This window comes from Rhinolophus sinicus, chromosome X, assembly GCF_036562045.2.
Source record: "Rhinolophus sinicus isolate RSC01 chromosome X, ASM3656204v1, whole genome shotgun sequence".
NCBI lineage: Eukaryota > Metazoa > Chordata > Mammalia > Chiroptera > Rhinolophidae > Rhinolophus > Rhinolophus sinicus.
Window position 1 is genome coordinate 22,393,603 of NC_133768.1, and position 23,016 is coordinate 22,416,618.

The 23,016-nt window shown below is 37.6% G+C and overlaps 1 protein-coding gene across 1 annotated transcript in view; it reads left to right on the forward strand.

Moving 5' to 3' along the window:
- The first annotated feature begins 797 nt into the window (after positions 1–797).
- Positions 798–23,016, forward strand: part of IL1RAPL1 (interleukin 1 receptor accessory protein like 1) — a 1,306,469-nt gene continuing 1,284,250 nt past the window's right edge. The window contains exon 1 of the mRNA XM_074323621.1: positions 798–1,718. The gene's annotated coding sequence lies outside the window, so the exon portion shown is untranslated. The remainder of the gene's footprint in view (positions 1,719–23,016) is intronic.

The following is a 23,016-nucleotide window of genomic DNA, read 5'->3' on the forward strand; positions in this document are numbered from 1 at the left end:
TAAACTGAGGAAATATCCTTATTTATTTGACCAGCACCTACTTTGTCCCTCTTTTCCCATCACGACTCCATCTCAGAATCCTGCAGCGAACTCTATGACACAGTGGATGGGAGGAGGATCCTCTTCCGTCTCCTCCTCTCTGCGTAGCCCCCACCCTCCCAGAGAGCTTTCACAAGCACCCTTTTCCCAAGCCCCACTTTGGGAAGATTCTGCTCCTCCCCAAACTGACAAAACAGCTGCGGGGAGGGTTACTGCCTGAGGGGCTCATAGTTTACATACCAATACAGATGGAAGCACTTTGCAAAACTGTCCTTTAGAAACAATTACCACCTCGCACCTGAGGTTTGTAGCAGCCCCCTCCCCGCCACCCCGCTCCCTTTTGAAATCGGCTTAAAGTGAAATTGAGAATGGGCGGGGGGGGGGGGGGGGGAGAGAGAGAGAGATCGCGCGCAATAACGTATCTGCTCTAAAGAGAGATGAAAAGGAGGTTATTATGAGCGTGTCAGTTTAGGCATCGCTCTCTGTACCTTTCTGCTTCCTAGAGAAATGCAACTGTAATTTTAAGGTGGCTAACACAAGACTGGGAGCGTCCACATTTGCCGGTCCACTTTTGCTTGGAAGGACACATTCTCATCATTCGAGGCCTCTCGGGGTCCTATCCAAAAGATTCCCAGGCTACCCTCCTTCCTCTTTAGTCTTCTGAAAACTAAAACTCGCAAAGCGGTGGCATTCTGTGGATTGGCTAGTACTAAAATATCCATTGGGTGGCAGTAACACTATCCTCTTTATGACTTGCAGCAAACCAGAGAATGCATTCAATCAAATGAACCGATCTTGTAGAAACACTGGAATCATTTATGCATTGCAGTTTCTCTTTCTTGTTTTTGCTCCTTCTTCCCTGGGATATTCTGAGTGGATTGTGGCTATTTATCAAGATCTTGTGCTATTCGTGGTTTGCTTGTCGTTTTCGCTCAGGATTAGCATCATTCAAGGCAAACGCAAAGCTGCTTTTCTCCCCCCCTCCCACTCTTTTTTGAAAAATCATTTTTGGGGGCTGCTGAAGAGAGCTAGGACCCAGGAGACACCTTCCCAAACAGCAGGGGTTGTGTGCTTTCACATAGCAGTACTGTACAAGGAAAACCCCGTTGGATCTGTTATTGCGGGATACTTGTGAAATATACATTGGATTCTTTCTTATGGCCGCATCCCGGATCTGGAAATTTTACTTGGGGACTAAGAGGATCTGAAAGGCTACATGATACGGAAGATTTCCAAGCAAGATTCCGATTCTTGTCATAGAGCTCACAGACTTCCTCACTTACTGGCCTTTCTCCTTCCTTCTTTTTTTTTTCTTTAAATTTCTTCCCCCTTTTTCTGCTCTCTCTCAGTCTCTCCTTTTCTATCTGCCTCTTCTTTTTTCCCCCCCAGTCTTCCTTTTTTTCCCTGCTCTGCACCTGGATTGTATCTTCACCAAACAATCGGGCACTTTGAGAACTAACTGGAGGCAGTCTTGTAGGAAGAGCTGTATGGAATTATCTGCTTTTATGGTGAACTTGGCATTTGTGAATGGGTATCTTGTTCACGATATTAATTGCTAGCAAAAACAAGAGAAAGAACACAGGAGTACAACGTGGATTTTTCTGAATACGCATTGTGATGACCAGCAATTACCTTACCGACTGATATCCGGAGGAGAATAATTTGGAAGACTGTTGTGGGTAAGGTCATTTTATATATGCAAACCCATCAGTGGCGTGGGCAAACTTGGGCGTTTGTAATGGGAATGGGTGACTTGGATGATTGCTGCATCGCACTGATGGCTGTGATGTGGCCGTTATTGGCACTGAATGGAATAACTGCAGTTGGGTGTGTTGGTGTGTGTGCGTGTGCGTGTGTGTATGTGGGTCTGTATTCTGAGTGTAATTGAAAATAAATCAAAGCATCACTCCCCCCTCCAATTATTTTGATGTGGAAGAGTGTCTTGAATTAATTCTGGGTAGTCACTCTTTTGTTTGGATGCAATATTTGTGGCTCCTGTGTTCTGGAAGAGGTAGCAGCAGTGAAAGGAACACTTACTGAAGAGCCCTATTTAAAACGAAACGAGCTACTCTTTATTCATTAAAAGAAATATGTTTTCAACTCAGTGCAGCATTCTGCTGCATTTCACAGCCGCAATGGGACCAGAGACATCCCACTTGTCAAGTTCTTAAACTTTAAGGTGATAATCATTGTTAATTGTCCTCTAGGTTGTGATTATCAGAGATTATAAGTACCCTGGGCTACTTTTTTTATCCACTGGCTTATCATTCAGAATGAAAAAGTAAAGAAGAGAAAAAGCTGAAAATGATGACCAAAAAAGAAAAAAATAATGCAATATTGTTTTAAATGTTACCATAATGCTCTCTTTCTCAAGTTCAATTACCCCATAATATAATTATTTACCCAATACCCTAAAAAGCTAAAGCTGCGACCCACGTGCAGGGGAGCCGAAGGTCTGGAACCTGAGAGCATCCTTTTATTGCATTGCAGCCAGCTTTGGAAATGCAGGCAATTACACACTTCCCTTAACCTTAAGTTGAGGATGCGTCTTATCTGCTATATCTATTTTACCCTTTGGGTAAAAAGTTAGAGACTACAGCACGAAGGATGCTTGAACATATTCTGCCTCGGAAAAGGGATAAAACAAAATCAATATTGATGACGTGGTTCAGTGCACCGTACTGCAATGCTAAAGTCCCATATTCAGTTCCTATGATGAGAGAATGGAACATTTACATGTGTTATAAATCTCACCCGGCAGATTGATCTGAAGGGAAAGGGAGAAGATATGTGGATATGTAGGAAGATGGATGGAAGTCGTGCATAATCGGTGATTATGTAACTTCATTACATCAGTGAGCTTCAGTCAACGATAGTGAGATGAAATGATTGTATAGAGAGAGGCTCCATCACCCTGTTAACTTTTGAAGGCTTGTAACAGCTAACAGAGGAGGAGGAGAGCAGACAGAGATTAGCTCCAAGGGTCCTGTAAACCCTGATCTCTGTGGCAAATTTAGCATGAGTTTTCTCATAGTGAGTTTCTGAGGGATGGCCAAGCATGTAAGCATTAGGGCTGGACAGGAGCAATTTTAGCCACACCCGTGGAGAGTCGAAATGAGTCCGCAATGTTTCACAAGTGCCCCATTGAGTAATTGGCGCTGATGATCCCAGCCAAGGTCACAGTTCTGTACCCTGTGATTGAAATATGTGACCCCAATTGAGAAGAAAGTCAAATCCACTGAAATGAAGACTGAACAGAATGACTGTTTAGGGTCTTCTCTTGCATTTTTCCTGCTAGAGCTTGATGCAGATTTCAGTCTGGTGGTTCCCTCAATAAAAATGTTTGCCTCCACACTGTGTCAGAAATGAGTGTTTGATACCTTTATCTTTGCCTTGACAACCGTTTCTGGGCCATGTTAACCCTCTGGGAAAAGAGAAGCAAAACCCTTCAAAGGTAATGATATCTTGCTAAATTGAAAAAAAATGGTAATGGATTTATTATTAATACAAATCCCAGAAATCAAGAGCAATCCATTTTCAAGTTTTACTTATTGAATGGCTTAAAAGACATGTTGCAGCCGCCTGTGACTTTTACCGTGAGAAGAGATAAATGTACTATGCTCACTGTACAGAGGAGGGGATACTGCAGAATAAAATGTCACTTTCCCTGATCTTTTATTTAGAGCTGTGATTTTCTTTAAAATAATATACACATCAGATCCTCTTGGCCTTCTATGGTTTCAGGGTGTGTTTTTCCCCTTAATATATTCCCTCAATATGAAACTGCCCAAATCCTAACCCTATTGAATTAAATCATTTTCTCTTCTCACCCAGTTGTGCTATTTCCTATTTCCCTGTACATTTATTTTATGAAAAAGGCTAAATGACTTTTTTTTATCGTAAAGATGAGGTGATTCTTTTGGTTTTTCCTATGGAGTCAGGTACAGGATCAAGACATCCACTAAGTAACTTTGAAAAGATCTGCTCAGCCCAAATCAGAATGGTGGAATGAAATCTTGAGCTCCGATATTTGAGATGACTTTCTTATTTCTGCAGGACATGCCCCAAACATTGATATATTGTGCCAGTGGATTTGGAGGTTTGGTGTTCATATTGTGTAGGAAATTGGATGTGAAGTTAACTCCTGATTCCTTCCTTCAGGGGTCAGGGTAACACTACAGCTGCTTCCATGCTGTTAATCTCCAACTATGTGCAGAAATATAGTCTGCAATGATTTTTCCTGCACTCCTTATTTTAATATTTTATAAATGACTTCCTCAGTTGTTTTCTGACATAAGCCACACATGTGTTACCGAAATGGCATATTCTAGAGGCGTTATAAGCTCAGTAGTGAATGGAAATAATACTAGAAAGGAAAAAAAGTCTCTAAAAAATGACACTGACCGTGAAACATACATACACATGTCATTGCTATCCTTTCACTTGAAGACTGCATGTAGTCACATTAGGAAAGATAGTTTCAATCATTTTAATGGCACTTTATAACCTGTTACTTTCTTTTGGATAAGGATTATGTAACTCAGCCAGATTATGACATTTTTCTTAAGTATCCTACAAATCAACAATAAAAAGCTTTGCTTAATAAAAAGGCCTTTAAATGTGAAGGCAGTAAATAATTTAAACTATACTATCTATTTCTTTATTGCCATTTTGTCAGTCCAAGTTATATAGTTAGATTAGAAAATATTCAGGGAAATAGAAGAAAAAACTCCCATTTATAAATATAGAAAGAACTAATTTTGTTTCCTGACCAGTTGCTTCAGCGAAGACAGGAGATTTAGCTGATAAGTAACCACATTATTCCTAAAATTAGAGAAAAATTCAAAAGTATTTTTTCTTATGTTTGCAAGGTATGTGAATAAATCATGTTATTGATAAAATGACAGATAAAACATTTTTAAGAGCAACTGAACTTTTAGGATCAATTTAAAATTTCTATTTCAGAATCTTTTAATCTGTTGTACACTGAGTTTGGGATATACTTTGTTTTACAACTGGTACAATCTTTGGTGTTTGACAAACCTCTTGTTTTTCTAAAGCAGACTATAATATGTGGCAACCAAAACACCCAAGTGTTGATTGATAAGACTTAAAAGTAGCAAGTTTTCGTGTAATGCTCAATTTATAAAGCATAATTATAATGGCATCATTTGGGCAGCTATGGATAAGGCCGTGTCAGCATTTTTCTTATTAAATTCCAATCCTGTTTCCATTAGTAGTATCAGGAATCTCAAAGAGAAAGGAGCTCAGCTCTGAGACATTCAGGCACTGTAGAATTCAGGGCTGAGTCAGAGGGCCTGAGTTGCACTGCAGGTTCTATTAGTTACTAGCTTTGTGACTTCTGACCCCGCATTTTACCTCTCTGTGTTCAAGATAATTATTTTAAAAGCGCAGAATAGTTACATATTGCACTAAGGAAACAAGATGTGTGTCTAAGTGCTTACCATTGTGCTATGCCTTAGCGATATATAGAATTACTATTATTAAGGGTTCTCCAAAGTGGTATGAATTTAACAGTGCATTTTTTTCTCACGCCCTTATTGTAAATCTTTATAGGCATTCGCTAGTACCAATTACAGTTAGCTGATAGGTAATATTGTTCAGTGAGTAAGCAACACAGACAAATTTAAAGCTTTGGTTGCTAATTTTTACTCAGTAACTCAGTTTTTTCAGCAGTACTCATATGGGATTGTAGTTGTCTTAAGTAACTAAAAGAACAATTGCTTTTGAATAACAATCGAAGAATGGTAAGGAAGGGTTTTGTATGTGAGAATGTTTTAAGCTGATTGCTTTTTTTTTTTTTTTTTTTTAATGCTCCTGAGTACTTAGGTGTTTCTGTTTTTGGTAACAAGAGTACACAAACAAATGTTCACGAACAAACTTGATGGTACCACTTAAAACGGGTCAATTGACCAAAAAGCTACTCTCGTTTATCACTTTATTAACAAAAGCATAATGGGTTTGAATACTAAGCATAGTAGAGGACATAAGGATATAAAGATAATAGTTCTGTTTTGGAATTTGCTAGTTGCAATAATTGCTAACGTTCTTTAGGGGGAGGCAATCCCCCATGTGTCGGTACTAACACTGCATTTCTTTAATGTTCTTGTATCTTAACATAAACACGTTTACATATATGAAAAGGGCATAGTCAGTGATATGACCTTCCATATATGTTTTTAAGTGACTATATAATCAGGTGAAAAAGTAAGTTTTTATATTTTGGGTAAGGTGGAATTGGGAAGTGGAAAATGAACGCTGTAAATAAAAGTATATGTGGACTTAAAGAACTTTCCTGCTATAGTGCATTCTCCTCTTCCTAACTTCCCCGTGTCTTGCTTTTACCTTAAGAATCCCCAATATTTCTTTGTTTCAGATGAATTTGATCATGCCTGTTTCTGTGACTTCGTTGATGCCTTTAAATAGCAAGCATTTTCTTGGTTTCCTATTTTTTTTTTAAATGCATATTCCTTATGTCTCATGGAAATGCTTTAGATTTGTTCTAGCAGATTTACAAAGGAACATTGTAGGAATGTAGACAGGCTTGTTTATTTGACAAATTCTGCTAATCACCTTACAAATATGCTTTTAATTTTCACCCAGAGAATGCCACCCTAGAGTATCTTACACTGAAGATAGCATTCCATTACAGGCCAACCGCATGGCTCGATGAACATACCCTTCTTGCCTTCTCTGACCACTGGATTACAATGAAACATCCTTAATTGGCATGCTTTTTTGGTTCCCCAGAACTCTAAGACTCCTAAGGCTTTTAGCTTTAGAGAAGGGATGACTGACCGGCCTGGTGTTGCTTTCCTATCAAACGATCTGAAATTGCCAAGCAGTGAACTGTGGATAAAGCAGAGGGAGACAGCAATGCCCTTTAAGATTTTTCTTCTGAAGACCTGCTCTTTCCTGTTTTCATATTAAAACATTAAAAGTCATCTTTTTCATAACAAGCTATTCAAAGGGTGTGTTGTAGTTACTATGTACATACACATAAAATACAATAAATGGCACTAAATGAGCTTTTTTGTTCATCCAAGGGCTACATGTTTTAAGAATGAAAATTTAAGAGTAAAATTAGATTGTTGTTATTTTGTAATACTTCCTAAGTCAGCAAATTGTATGTGGAGTTTGGACTCACCAAAAAAAATGAAATGGACTGGGAATTGTGATCATATAATTATAGACTTCTACTCTTTCAAAATGTTTGTTAATTATGTAGCTTATACTTTATGTGAATTATAATGATAATAAATCACTTGATGAATAATCATAAAATTATTCATTCAGTGGTTTATTTTCTCATGGCCTGATCAACATGAGTTAATTGCTAGGTTCTTACCCTATCAACATTTATATGTATTACAACTGTGACTTAATGTAGTGATCTTCATAATTTTCTGGTATAAATTTCCCCTTTTCAATTAAAAAAATTTGGAAGGCTATTTAATCATAGTTGTACTTTCAGTATCAGTTCATTGAGAAAATGCGTAATAGTAAATTATGAATATAATAATTCTTTTAAAATTAATTCATGTATAGTCATAACAGGGTCTATTCTTATAGCTTTGAAATACATTGCTTATCTACATAGAAAGTGTGATGTATATAGATTCTAGACCCCTTGGAGTAAATCCTGCAGCTTGGTAAATAAAAGGCCTATATGTCTAGAGTCAAAATACTTGCATTTCATTATGCACATGAATCATGTTTATCTTACATAGAAAATGAAAGGCAAGTGCTTCTGGTGGTGAAATATGGATCAAAGGAGTTGGATTTTGGATGGATAGACTTGGAATATTTAATTTACTATGAACACACATTTAAAGTTCTAAGACAGGTAAATTCACATTCAGATTTTCAGATTCAACGATTATAATGTAGATCTGTCTGATATTGCAAAGTAATTGCATTTGGAAAGATAAACATTTTATTGCAGTGAAAATGAAAATGAATTATTATAAATATAGCCAGAGGTGATTACAATGGCCTCATAAAAATCTAGTATAGTTACATACAGTGTAGGAGTAAAGGATGCCCCATTATGTCATTATAGCCAACAAGGACATTTTGGACGAGAGGAATGAAATTAAATTTCTAAGATCTCACGATTTCATTGGCTCTCCCGTGATGCACAATTCTGGTTTCTTGATATGATACATGCCCTCAGTTGAGTATTTTAGTTATATAGCATTAAGTCTTGGCATAAAATATTTTTTCAATAGTGTGAAGCATAAGAAAAGTAATTGTTCTCGTTGAGGCGAATTTCAGTGCATCTAATCCTTTGGCCACTCAGTCACTTTATTGACTTCGGATCACTCTTATGGTGCCCCCACTCAGAATTTGTGGAATTTATGTTTCTTTTGTGCACGCCGTTACCTTCTTGACCTCATTCGATCTCTGGAGACAGTACAGGGAGAGCTGGGAAAATAGATCACTGGTGGGGTTTCCTTGCCTTTTCCGTACTGTCCTCTTTCCCACTAGCTTTGTATCTCCCCTCTGGTAGGGAATGCTCTACTTTGGAGCTCTTCCTTTTGCCTGACTCTCCTTCATGTCCACTCTGGACATCCCTGGCATTTAGGACCGCCATCATTGTCTCAGTGTTGTGTGCTGCCTTCTTGTTTCCAAAGTCATCCGCCAAGGTGTCTTATCAAATGATCTTTTGGCCACATTTTATCCCACTTTGAGGAGATGGAATTTCAGATTTTATTTCTTCATCAATAGGGTCACTCTGTTTACACAGACAGTCATGAACCAATTTGGGAATAATGAAGACCGTATTATTTTTATCAGGTTTGCCAAGGTAGCACCACACGGTTACTAAGTAAAGGAGATACAGTTGTGTGTGCATGCATGCATGTGTGTATGCATGTGTGTGTGTGATTTTTGTCAAGACGTTTAACATATGAATCACTGCAATATGCAAAAGGGAAAAGTTTGGAATAATAGGCTCCTCCCTTTCACATTATAATAGTGACATTTGGAGAAAATATGCCATTAATCCCTCCATCCACCCACCCAGAAAAAATGGCTTCAAGACACTGCATTTTTTATGGTAAGGTGGAGAGGGGGCTTTGGAGGACATGTTTTTATTGGTTGGATCTCGCGGTGCCCTCCAGCCCTACTGGGCAGGCAGCTGCCTAAGTTACCTGTTTGAAGAAATGACACTGGCTATGAACACTATGATATTCCCAGCCTCTCTGCCAACTTTATTTCGGAAGGAACACAGAGAGGGGAGCTAAACACAGCAGTAAAGATGGAAAACTGAGAGACGTAGAATGGTATCAAGTATTTTGTGTACAGAAAGCTTCATGTGGCCAAGGGAGAAAATTTGAATGTAACAAATGAATCTGGTGGCTCAGTGCTTGGCTTTTGAATACCCCTGTTAAAAGCCCCTAATTGTTCTCACCATGACAGAACTCCTGAATGGCACTCAAGAGGCTCCCAGCTACATAGTGTGCAGAGTAAATGCATTCAAGGGGTCTCTAGGGGTTGTGGACTCTGCTGTTTTCCCTTGTCGGGGTTCTCCTCCAGGGCCCATAATAACACAGTCACAGAGCAAGCTCCTCATGTCAGCGGGTGTGCTCATCGCAAGGAATGAGCAGCTTCACTTAGTTCTAGGAAGCCAGTGCCTGTCTGTTTTGTATTTCCAGCGCCCAGCGTTGTGCGTGGCATAGAGTAGGCCAGCAGCACATCACCTTTACATGAATGGATGCTTAAGCATTTAGTGACAGCAGATCCGTTTTTGATCAATGTTCTCCCAAATCTATGCTGCCATGTAAACTGAGACAAAAACTGCTGATTTAGGAAAGTAAAAAAGGAAAATGGAGTAATAAAGGAGAGAGGATTAATATTAGGTAATTTGTAACCTACAAATAGACTGAGGGAGAAGCAATGGCTGGCCCTTTCTCATTCCCTCCCTCCCTTATTTCCTTCCTTCCAGTGGCTTCTCCTTCCTTCCCATCTCCCTTCCTTCTACTCTTACCATAGATACCTGAGTGTCTTCAGTGTGCAGGGTGCTATAAGTGGGCCTGTAAGGAATATAGAAATGAGTGGTGTTAAACCGTTTTTCCCCGAAAATAACACCTAGCCAGACCATCAGCTCTAATGCGTCTTTTGGAGCAAAAATTAATATAAGATTGGGTCTTATATAATATAATGTAATATAAGACCAGGTCTTATATAATATAACATAATATAAGACCCAGTTTTATGTTACAGCAAAATAAGACCGGGTCTTATATTAGTTTTTGCTCCAAAAGACGCATTAGCGCTGATGGTCCGGCTGGGTCTTATTTTCGGGGAAATAGGGTATGTCTAAGACCAAAGATGGTTAGTCAGGGATAGGGGTAATAAAAACATCATATATAACTATAATTCAAGATAGTCTACTATGTGTATTTCTAAGAAAGATGTCGAGTATGGTACAGTGTCAGGAAAGGGTCAGAACACATGCACCTGGAGGTATTAGGAGAACGTTGTTAATGGAGTTGAGGTTTAGGTTAGACTTGGAAGGGTTTCACATTGGTGTGGAGAAGATATAACATTCCAGGTAGAGGGGAGATCAAGAAAAAAGATATTGTAAGCAGGAGCAGAGGGAGCGTGCTTAGGGAAGAGTTGATGTTCTCCTTTCCCCAGAGAATGGGGTATGGAATGCAGAATATAAGAAGATAAGGCCGAAGCCCCCAAGTCCCCAGGTCAGGAAGGCAGGAACCAATGAAATGGGGTTTCATGAGCATGAGAAAAATGGAACATTTTATGACCTACTCAGGTTTATACTTTAGGAAGAAGAGGAATAAATTAAGAGTTTGTACCTTTGATTCCCAGTTTTCTGAATTTCCCAAGGACTCCTGAATTCCATCTTCTTTCCAAATTTCTTCATGTTGAACCTCTGCTCTCAAACAGTCATCATGGGCTCTCTTCATTTCCTTTCTTCTTTCCTCCTTTATGAGACTGAAACACTGTTACTGGTGCTAGATAAATACAGATGCCAAAGGTTAAAATTAACTATTTTTTTTAAAGCATATGACAACATTCTATAGTGGAACATATCCATTCCAACTATCTTTGCTTGGTTAAGAAGTTGCTACTCGCTGTAGCAAAACTGCTGTGGTTTAAATATAACTCTTCAATGAGACTGTTTAAAGTTTCTTTCTTTATAGTGATAGCAACAGCAAAATGATCCAAAGCAACAATTCATTTGGAAGGAAGTTGGAGAATGCAGCTAGAGAGAAAAAGAAAAAGGAAAGGGTTTTATATAATGTAATGGCAAGGTGGAAATATAAATTCCAAAATAGTTTGGTATTAAGATCATATGGAAAAGGAATAATGCTTTAGAGTATAATATACATTCAATAATAAGAAAATAAGATTTATTCCTAGCAAGTGTGAACTCTTCTGTTAACTACAAGTAATTATAATAATTTTGAATTGTAGATGGAAATCACAAAGTGAGCCTAAAAAAAAAAAAAAGCTAATTTTAGCTGAGTTTAAATTCTTTCCTTTATCAAATACTTTATCTACACTTCTAATAAGTAGAAGAAACGAAACTGGCAAAGATTGTTTTTTTTTTTTTTTTTTATAATATCTGATCACTCCATATGGGAAATTCTAGTAAGTTGGGAAATGGCCAAACACGGAAGATAAAATGAAAAGGAATGCAATTGATTTAGGCACAAAGTAAATATTACATGTATGACCATTAGGATTCGGCTAAAAGACGAAGTAACATAAGCCTAGTTCTTGTCAAAACTCCCCCCTTTAGCCCTGAGGATTCTGATTCCGTGGTGTAATGGACCATAGAAATTTGTACATTAAAAGTGTGCAGTCATTGGGAGCCCCGAGGTGTGTCTTGGGAGGGCTTCAGCAGAACCCTCTGTCTCTGTCAGTATTCCCTTCCCCTTCCTACCATAATTTATTATGGGTATTGGATGCTTTCTCAACATTCTCTAAAGTGCCCTACCAACTCGGCTAAGACCCTCTTATGCTGAAATTCTGGTGCTGCCACAATAATCAGGGGATAATTGTGCAGCAGGTGTGGCTTACACTGGCCCTTGGTAACCACTATCCTTTGATCCCATTAAATTGTTCGAATCACTCCTTCCATTTGGCATTTTAATAAACTCCTTCATGAATGAATAACAAATAGTATTTGAGGGCCCTGTCTGTTGTAAGTGTTGTGCTAAATATGGGCTGAAGATGCAAAATACAGTTCTTGCCATCAAAAGCTTATGGGCTGGGCTGGCCCGGTGGCTCAGGCAGTTAGAGTTCCATCCTCCTAACTCCGAAGGCTGCCGGTTCAATTCCCACATGGGCCAGTGGGCTCTCAACCACAAGGTTGCCAGTTCAACTCCTCGAGTCCCGCAAGGGATGGTGGGCTCCGCCCCCTGCAACTAAGATTGAACACGGCACCTTGAGCTGAGCTGAGCTGCTGCTCAGCTCCGGGATGGCTCAGTTGGTTGGAGCGCATCCTCTCAACCACAAGGTTGCCAGTTCAATTCCTGAGTCCCACAAGGGATGGTGGGCTGTGCCCCCGGCAACTAGAAAACGGCAACTGGACCTGGAGCTGAGCTGTGCCCTCCACAACTAAGATTGAAAGGACAACAACTTGACTTGGAAAAAAGTCCTGGAAGTACACACTGTTCCCGAATAAAGTCCTGTTCCCTTCCCCAATAAAATTAAAAAAAAAAAAAGTCAGCCTTATTGAAAAAAAAAAAAAAAGCTTATGGGCTAGTGGGGAAGACAGATGTGTTTTATTGGGATCCCTGGAAACAGAAGGTTTAGTTGCTTCTGAGGCAGAGGGAGAAACTGATTGCAATGTGGTTGTGGCTGAGGCTTTAGCAGATCCTACAGGTCCTTCAAAATTGTCTGAAATTGAATCAAGAGTCAGGGCTTTTTATTCCCACATCAGGCAGTCACTGGCTGTGGGCTACTCTGGGGGAGAGGGTATAATCTTGAGCAAGACAGTTTCCCGTAGCTGCTGAGGGCAGGTACCACTGAGAGATTCAGCTGTGAGCCGTCAGCTGTAGGAAGGGTACATGGGCCATGCAGAGGGGCATAGAAAGCAATGGGAAGCTCTGACAAGGACATTTTATTCCTTTGCCCTTGAGGCGTGCTGCAATGATATCATAGAAATCACTTAGGAAATACTGGGAAATCTTAGATATTTGTTTAATGGGGTAAAGACAGTAAATATTATTGAGTACAAGGCCTTGCTCAATGGAGTTAAATTTCAGAGAATGTGGTTTTCTGAGGAATACAGTTGAATCCACATTATAATTACTCTTGGTATAAGTTATCAGACCATCAGTATTTCATGAGCATCTCCTATGTACCCTGGACTTCCATAGGGAGAAAGGAAGGAGTTGAAAATCCAGGCCCATAGGACCCATTTTTCTTCAGTGGTTTGTGTGCTGGATTCCAAGGTTAAGGGAAGGAGTTGGTGAGAGGTCAGGGAAGGGGCAAGGAAATGGAGCAGAGGAGCTCTGGGACAAGTTCTCTGAATTCCAAAGATAATAAGACAATTGTTTGGGTTGTGTGGGACAAGGCTATAGAAGGATAGTGAAAGTTGGCAGAAGGCAAGGCTCGATGAACTTGAGTGGTAGTAAAATGAGTTGAATGTAGATTTACTGATACAGAACAGACAGAGTAAAAGGAGTGTTTCATTAGCATTAGTCAGTCTGTGATTTGGACTAGTGACAGGGTAGTTTTGAATATGATGAATCTGAAATCATAGAAATAATATATCCTAGAGTTTAATTTTCACCGAAAGGAAGAGTTTCATATAACACTATTCACTTTAATATTATGTAAAATATTAATTTATTTCCTTAATGTGAGGGAAGTGCCATTATCTTAGATTTTTAAATGCTTTCTTCAGCCCTAGTGAGGTGATGTAGGAAGTACATCACTTCTATCACCTGTAAAGATATTCAATCAAGTGGAATACACTGAGAGCATTTGTGCCAGTAATTTTTAAAACTAGCGGCTGTGTCTAAGTGGGTAACCATTCATTAAATCATTGAAAATTTGACTAGGAATGAACTTAGTACACCTCCTTGCAGATATGTAAAATCTCTCTATTATAACTCAAATAATTATCCATTAACTGATGTTCACTTTAATAAACAACCACTTTAACTATTTGTCCCCTCACTTGACCTGACCTTTGTCTATATGATCAACTCAATTCAGTTCAGCAAATACTCCCAGATTATCTACCTTCTGGATGCTGAATGTAAAGCCATGAAAGATATGCACTGCTGAGTATTTTTAAAGATTTGTCTTAAAAGGAAAAAGTAGTTCTCACCATCACCACCAGTGCTGCTCTAAAATAACTGTTTGGTTCCTTCTCTAGTCCTGGCGTGTCTTTTGCAATTAAAAAAAAAATATGGTATTTTTAACAGCATTTTTTATTAGTTTCAGGTGTACAAAACAACCCAGTGATCAGACATTTATATACCTCACCAAGTGATAACCCCAACAAGTCTATTAAAATTTATGATGTTTTTAAAAGACCAAGAACTCAATGAAGATAACACTCCTTTTCCACTACAAGACTCCCTTGGTGTTTATTGATGTATATGTTTTATTTTTTCAAATATGTATTATTAAGCTTATTAGGAAGTTTTGAACATCTCTATATGTTTACACTATATATTTTCATTCCATATAATTTCAAGGCCTCAGGCTCATAAGTTGCTCTATTTTAACTATGTGCATCATGCTATTTGTGCACAATACACTTTTCTTTTATTCTCATAGACTTGAGTCAATTGATTTTAGCTTTGCCCACACAGAGTGTCAAATCCCTTAAAGTAGGTAAGTCACGTTACTTAAATTTCTTACTCAAGAGCTATGTAAGTGGTATGGGAGATGAGTGATGCCTATTGGAAACCTCAGATATATATGTAGGTAAAAAATAATTACTATTTCCTGTTTTCAAGGTTAAAATTATCCTTAATTTCTTAGGATCATAATCAGAGAAGGTGTGGGTTATTGCTCTAAGCATTTTCTGTGGACTCTCCCAATTTCCTGGAATCAAAGATTCAAATCCTAGTAAATTGAAACTTATCCTTTATTAGTTTCAGAACTCCTCCCAGCTCAATTTTATCAGTTTTATTTTTTGTTTTACTGTAACAATGGCTATGATTACAAAACTATAAAAAGAAGAATACGTATGATAAAGACTCATTGTGTGGCTTCAGTCCAGTTTTTAGAACCTGAAGGATACTAAGAAAATTCAATTTAACTTCACTGGAATCGTTAGTTAAGTCACAGATGTTAAAAAGATCTAGCTATTATTACTAAGTCCTTACCACTCCAAGAAAGAACTATATATACACACATTTACTTTTTTATCATTATTAATTTTATTGGGGAATACTGGAGAACAGTGTGTTTCTCCAGGGCCCATCAGCTCCAAGTCAAGTCTTTGTCCTTCAATCTAGTTGTGGAGGGCACAGCTCAGCTTCAAGCCCAGTTGCCATTTTCAATCTTTAGTTGCAGGGGGCACAGCCCACCATCCCATGCGGGAATTGAACCGGCAACCTTGTTGTTAAGAGCTCGCGCTCTACCCAACTGAGCTGTCCGGCCGCCCCACACATTTAATTTTTGAGAATCTCAACAGGTAACGGGAAGTTATTTAATACCAAAGGCCAGTCTCTTAGAAAAGTTGTTTGTGTGAAACCTGTTCTAATTTTATGTTGGGAATATTAGCTAGCATGTGGGGTAACCTAGGACAATGCACAAAATGTGTTGCTTTCTAACCTTAGTGTTTACTCAAAAAAAGGGCTACATAGACCAGGATACTAGGCACTGAATAATAAGCTCAAACCAAGGACTTTGTGGCTCCTGGCAATATTGTGAGGTATATGGGTTTTGCCTGTGATATACTTCTGCCTTCACTTTAAATCCTTTCATTGCATTAATTTGTTTCAAGTTTTTTTCTCCAAAATGTGTCAAAAATCCACTAAAATAATTACAGTATTTATATTTTAAAGTAAATACAGTGAAGGTGCTACATCTTGTTAAAAAAATGATTACTTTAAAGTATAAAAATTTCCTATTGTTATTCATTCTTGAAAAAAACAAAAATGTAGAAAAATGTACATCTGCTTTCCTAAACTTCCTTTCTGGAACACTGACAAGATTCTTTATAGTTTGAGCTCATGGGGTAAAGTCGCACACCACAGTCTGCTTCATGGAAATATCATTGGACTGTAGATGAACGTCGCAGCGAAAACATTATGCAGCTCTTTACTTCTCTTGACACCCAAGTCCTAACTGAAATAACTTTCATCCTGATTGCTAAGTGTTCCCTAGCACAGAAAGCACTGTTTCTCCTAAGAACATTATGTGCTCCCAAGCCACTGCTAGCCATGTCTTTTTCTCATCAAATTTGCCATTTAAAACATTTACTTCTGTGTGTCTCCCCCACTTGAATGTAAGACTGAGAACGTAGGACCTCATCTGTCTGGCTCAGCACATATCTTTGGTGCCTAGGAGACTGCCTGGTCTGTAGTATGATTTCATAATTATTAAATAAGGGAAGGGAGGATTTCTCAAGGTGTCCTGGTCTTAGCAAGATAAGAAGAGAAAGGGGAGTTTAATGAAATAACACAATGAGTCCAGCTTGGTAGATATCAGGCCATTTGCATTGTAAAGGTTTTGTTCATGATGCAATGTTAGTTATATAGTAAAGGTACTGTCTGTTTCATTACTCAGGTCAGAACACAGGCCTATCACATGCCCTAAACTGCCAGGTCAGTTGATCAAATGCCTGAATGTCAAGCTGAGGACTTAGGTTTTGGTTACATCAATAATGCAGAAAACAATGTTTCAGAACCATTATTCTGACAATAATTTCTAAGGTCAGCATAGTAGGAATAGACTGGAGCCTATATTTAGGCAGCTACTGAATTTTTATAAATTATAATGTGATAAAACTCATATGTTTTAGCTTCGCAGAGACTTTTTTCCCTACAATTCTTTTCTGTACATATAAGTATCCATTATGAAGTTTTTAAAAAGCCATAGGATTTTCATTTTTACTTTCCTTCCTAGTATTAATATATCCTCCCCTAATTGCAGAAGATACCACGATGTACTAGAATTGACATTAGGATCAAGGTAAGCCTGAGTTCCAATTTTGGTTTTAACATTTATTAGCTGTGGAACCTTTGACAAGTTGCTCAGTGTTTCAGAGTATCAGTTTTCCAAATCTCTAAAGACAAAAGAATGCCTACCTTTAGGATTATTAGGGAAAAAAAAACTAATATATGTACAGCATATAATGCAGGGCTTGACAAATAGTATTTACACAATAAATGGTAATCCTTATTCCTTTAGTATTTTAACATGTGTTGTATTATTAAAACATAGCAGTTAAGAACATTCTTTTTCACTATACCCAGTGGTCAATTTTCCATGATCATTTTACTAATCTTTGAGCGGCATTTGTACAACGGGTCACTCCTTCTTGGTAGATTTTGTTTACTTGGCTTGTGGGATAACATAGCCTCGTAGTTTAATTTCCTTTTCATTGCTTGTTCCTTTTCAGTCTCCTTTGACGATCTCTTCCCTTCCCTCTTCTTCATGTCGGAATGCCCTATGGCTCAGCTCTAGGTCATTTTCTCAGTCTACACTCATCTCTTAGTGATTTCATCCATTCACATGATTATAAATACAATTTTTGTCACCACTTCCTAAATTTATACCCCCACCTTGTTCTGTCTCCTGAAATCCAAACACATATGTCCAACTGCTTATTTGATCTCACTACCTACTTCACATTTGTTACTTGTAAGCTTGTCCAAAACTGAACTTCTCTTTTCCCACCCAAATCTGTTCTACTCACAGTTTTCCCATCTCAATTGATACCAGTTTTATTCCTCCGTTTGTTCAGGCCAAAAATCTGGGAATCCTCCATCATGCCTCTCCTTCTCTCACATAACACATCTAATGTCATCAAGCCCTATTGGTATTGTCTTCACACACATCCAGAATTTAACCATTCTCACCACCTCTGCAACTATCACCCCTGTCATCTCCTTCATAAATTGCTGCACTAGCCTCCAAACTGACTGTGCCTCTGCCATTGCCCTCTACAGTTTGCTCTCCACAGAGCAGCTACAGTTGTGCTTTCAAAATGGGAGGCAGATCATGTCACTCTACTACTCAAAGCCCTACAAAGGCTACTGGTTTTCCTTAGAGTACGAGGTATGATAAAAAACTACGGTGAATGTTTAGATAAAAAAAATGTATTACAATAAAAGATACATTGCCATTAATCCCCCTCAAAATACTCCCCCTCGCTTTGAACACACTTATCTCATTGTTCTTGTCACTTTCTGAAGCAGTTCTGGAAGTCTTTCGTGAGTGTCTTTAGTTGTGCTGTCATGTCTGCCTTGATGTCCTGAATCAATTCAAAACGTTTACCTTTCATGGTCCTTTTGACTTTGGGGAAGAGCCAGAAGTTGCTTGGTGCCAGATCTGTTGAATAAGGTGAATGAGGACACACAGTAATGTTTTTATTTGACTGAAATTGCCATATACCAGAAGCGATGTGTGACACGGAGCGTTGTGATGATGGAGGATGAAGTAAAGACACTCACAAACGAGGACTTCCGGAACTGCTTCAGAAAGTGGCAAGAATGATGGGATAAGTGTGTTCAAAGTGAGGGGGAGTTTTTGAGGGGGATTAATGGCAATGTGTCTTTATTGTAATAAATTTTTTAATTTAAACATTCACCGTATCTTTTGATCACACCTTACATAAGCAAAATATTATACTTATCATGGCCTAGAGACATTGGCTTACATTCCTTCTTTGACTTCATTTCCTCTATTTGTCCAGCCTTTTCCCTCTGTCTTATTTCCTTCATCTTAAACTTGCTATTCTTTGAACATGATAGGTAAGTTCTTGATTTAGGACTTTTGCACCGGCTGTTCTCTTTATCTGAAGCATTACTTGTATTTCCCATAAGGCTGAAAGCTAACTTTCTCACCGCCATCATTTTGGGCTGTTATGTGTCATTTTGGCATTTGCGTCATCTTCTCCCTGAGACCTACCCTGACAACACCCTCTAAAATTGCAACACACTCACCTCTACACTCCTGATGTCCTTGTCCACTTTTTTTTTTAAATTAAATTTATTGGGGTGACAATTGTTAGTAAAATTACATAGATTTCAGGTGTACAATTCTGTATTACATCATCTATAAATCCCATTGTGTGTTCACCACCCAGAGTCAGTTCTCCTTCCATCACCATATATTTGATCCCCTTTACCCTCTTCTCCCACCCCCCACCCCCCGCCCCCGTTACCACTTTCAAACATTTTTTAGGCACTTCTTACCTTGTAACATTTTTCATAAGTTATTTATTTTTTTAATTAGTTTCAGGTGTACAAAACAATGTAACAGTTAGACATTTACACCCCTCACAAAGTGATAACACCAAGTCTAGTCCCCATCTGACACCATACAAAGCTATTACAATACAATTGCCTATATTCCCTATACTGTATTGTATATTCCATATATATATTTATTTATTAGTTTCGGGTGTACAGAACAATGTAATAGACATTTACAACCCTCACAAAGTGATAACCCCCTCCCCCCATGTACAACCCTTCATAAGTTACTTCTTTATTGTGCTTATTTGTTATCGCTAGAGTTTTAGCTCTACAAGAGCAGGGATCTTTGTCCATTTAATTCACTGAAGTATCTCAAGCACCAAAAGTGATGTGAATTTGGTGAAAAATTGTTAAATGAATATTGCTATGAAATAGAGATAATCATCAATAACTAATGATATTGTTGTGAAGATTGAAATAAAATGATGCAGTTAAAGTATTTTATCACAGGGCTTGACACATATCAGGGGATCAATAAATAATAGCTATTGTTGTCTCACAGCAGTTAAATCACATGATTTATACCCCAAATCAAAAGTATTACAACATGAACCCTTTTTTCCAAATTAAAGTTTCACTAATTACTGCCATGAGAAGAGAATATCTGCTCTAGGTACAGACAACCATATCCTATTTTATTAGGTTCACCTAGCAAAGACAAAGATACACAAAAAGTTGATGGCTTACATATGTCAGTAACATAACTGTTCTTTTTACTTTATACCAACTAAACATCATGTAATTTAAAAAGTTGGTGGCAATTAAACACTCTCTAACAAGGGGAAATTTTTAAATATTGCATTAAGATAATTTATAAAATTATTGAGAACTCCCCAAGAGTTAAACAGCTAACAAAAGAATGATAGTCCCACTGTGCATTTTAATGAATAACCAATTTTCTTTCTTTTTTATTTTTGTAGCTTCCAATGATAGTTTGGATTGTTCAACATATTTAAAATTTTAGGTTCATTTCCCCAACTTATAAATAGAAAAAATAATTGTAATGAGGTATTCTTATGTGTCTCAAAAATGGAGGTTCTAGTGTGTGGAATTCAATAGAAAATAAATACTTTATTTTCTATCTTATTTATAAAAACACTGAAAAATAGTTATAACTGGAAGCCTTTTGTAAATCCAAACAAAAAGTATTATTTCTGACTATTGAATGGATGTTCTCATTTTGTCTCTTTCCCAATCATCAGTTGCCTATTCTAATAAAATACATTCATTCTTCTATATTTCATTCATATAGCTTAGTCTTTTCCAGAGAATTTACAAATGTTTTACTGCCTGCCAAGCCTTGTATAATTAAACTAGATGACAGAATGTGCCCATAGTTTATTCTGTGGCTCTCTGACTATAGATGCAGAGGCTTACATTAAGTCAGGGGTAAATAGTACAGTTACGTATTTTTCTTCTTCCACTAAGTATATTTTAAGGATGTTGACTCTGGAATTCACTAAACAGGCAATTTGTGAATAAATGTTTTGCTATTTTTTTCTTATCCTTTCATTTTCTCCGGTGTTCTCCATACAACTCCATCTCTTTCTTCCAAGCTTGATTATGTTCAAATATTCACCTATTCCCACTAAAGTTTATTAATTTTTTTTATCGCCAGAAAAGGAGGGAGAACTAGAAGGAGGAGAAAAGAGAATAGCAAACTTCACATTATTTCCTGAATGTTACCTTAAATCTAAACATTGTAAGTTTTCTTCTATTTCAGAAAGAACCACTTTTTCTAGGGTTTTTATTGCCACTCGTGCTTACTTCACTTTGTTACTCCTCTGCTGGTTGTGGGTGGATGAAGTTTGACTATTTCAGAATAGTTACTGGTGGGTGGGTTCAAGAATCTCTAGTGGGTTGAGAAAAAAGCCATGTTTATACAGATAATGATCCTTCTATTAAAATCTTGAGAGTGAGTAATATTTAATGGCTATGTTCACTACGCACAGAGAAGAGTCCATCTGTACAGGAACTGACATTATCTGAAGAGAATCCTATAGGGGGCTTTGGATTTCTGTAAAGTGTTTGCGTGCAGGGATTCTTATCTCCAAAACTTGATTTTGTTACTTGGTAGACAAAGTTTCTCTCCTGAGGGCATGACATGGGCCTGGATGCCTTTGGGTCTACACAAGTACAAGATGCTATGAATCTGTCAAGACTTAGTTATCCTACTGCAGCAGATCCAAGCACACTGCTTTAAGGCCTTGTGTACATTGCTTTAACTTTAGATGTAGTACATTTATGTTGCTTGGCTTTCTATTGTGGGTAGCTGTGGTAGTCACATGATTTACTTAGATGCCAAGTGCGTGCATTCTCTTTGATTTGAAGTCCAGTTCTTTTATAGTTTGACATACAGAGGTGGTAGAGAACAGTGATGCTGAGAGCACCATTAAATTTAGAGAACACTTTCTGTACGGCCAGGCCACCAGAAATAACAAGTCTTTCAAAATATAGAAGATTTTCACCAGTTGTTCTTGAATGACGACTTCACTTAAACTGATATTTAGACTATAATAAATTCTAAATAGCTATCATTATACTCTCATTTTCTGTCTTTTCTGTAGTGGAGAAAATGTTTTACTTTAACCTTTACCACTTACCTTAATTTTCAGAGTAATCGCTGCTGTTCATAACCCACTTTACTAAAACAATACTATGCACTATCAAAGCATGGGATTTAGGTAGCTATAAAATGTGTATAGCTTTTGTAAGTAGAGAGCTGGTAGTCAAATTATACATATTGTTTTGTAATTATGATTCAAAAACCTTACCATACTAGGACAATTAAAGGTCTAAATGATTTGAGATAAAGAGCCCATTTAAAGGAATATTTTACTTTCATTTTATTGGCAAGTTTTAAAGTCAAATTTTAAAAAGCCCAAAAATGGACATAACTTAAGATGTGCATTTGAATGAAGAAAGTAGAGAAAATGTGAAATGATTTGGAAAAAAGCATACTTTTATCTTTTATCACTTTTATAAGTGATGCAACTTCTATAAGTGCTGATTTTTTCCCTGTTCTTTAAAGAATGCAATAAAGTTACATGTAATTGACAGTACCAAATTCAGACTGACATTAAGATGTGAATGTTTTAAATAAGTGACATATTTTAATTTGAAATTTTGAATCTAATATAAAATGCAAATTGCAATAGTCCTTAATGTAGGAAAGGGGAAAAATGTAGTGATTGAGTTTGGGGAAATTGTAAATTGGGCAGATCTAGCCAGCTGCAATGACGAACAAGGCTTCCTTTATTATTGCTTCAAGAAAAGCTATTGAGTGGCTAGCACAAAGTAGCTGCTTGAATGCGGGAATATCCAATATCCCTTTGAGAGATGTAGTTGATTATACATTTTCCCTTTACCCTCTCCAAGTTCCGCAGTGTCCCCATGATCACTGTTGTTCTTTTCCTTGGTGTTGTTTATGACCTGTAGGTGATACTATTGACAACTACTGTTATCTGTGTAAAATGATCTTTATCAGGCTTTAACTTTATACCTGATCCTGTTGTTTCTTTGTTTAAAA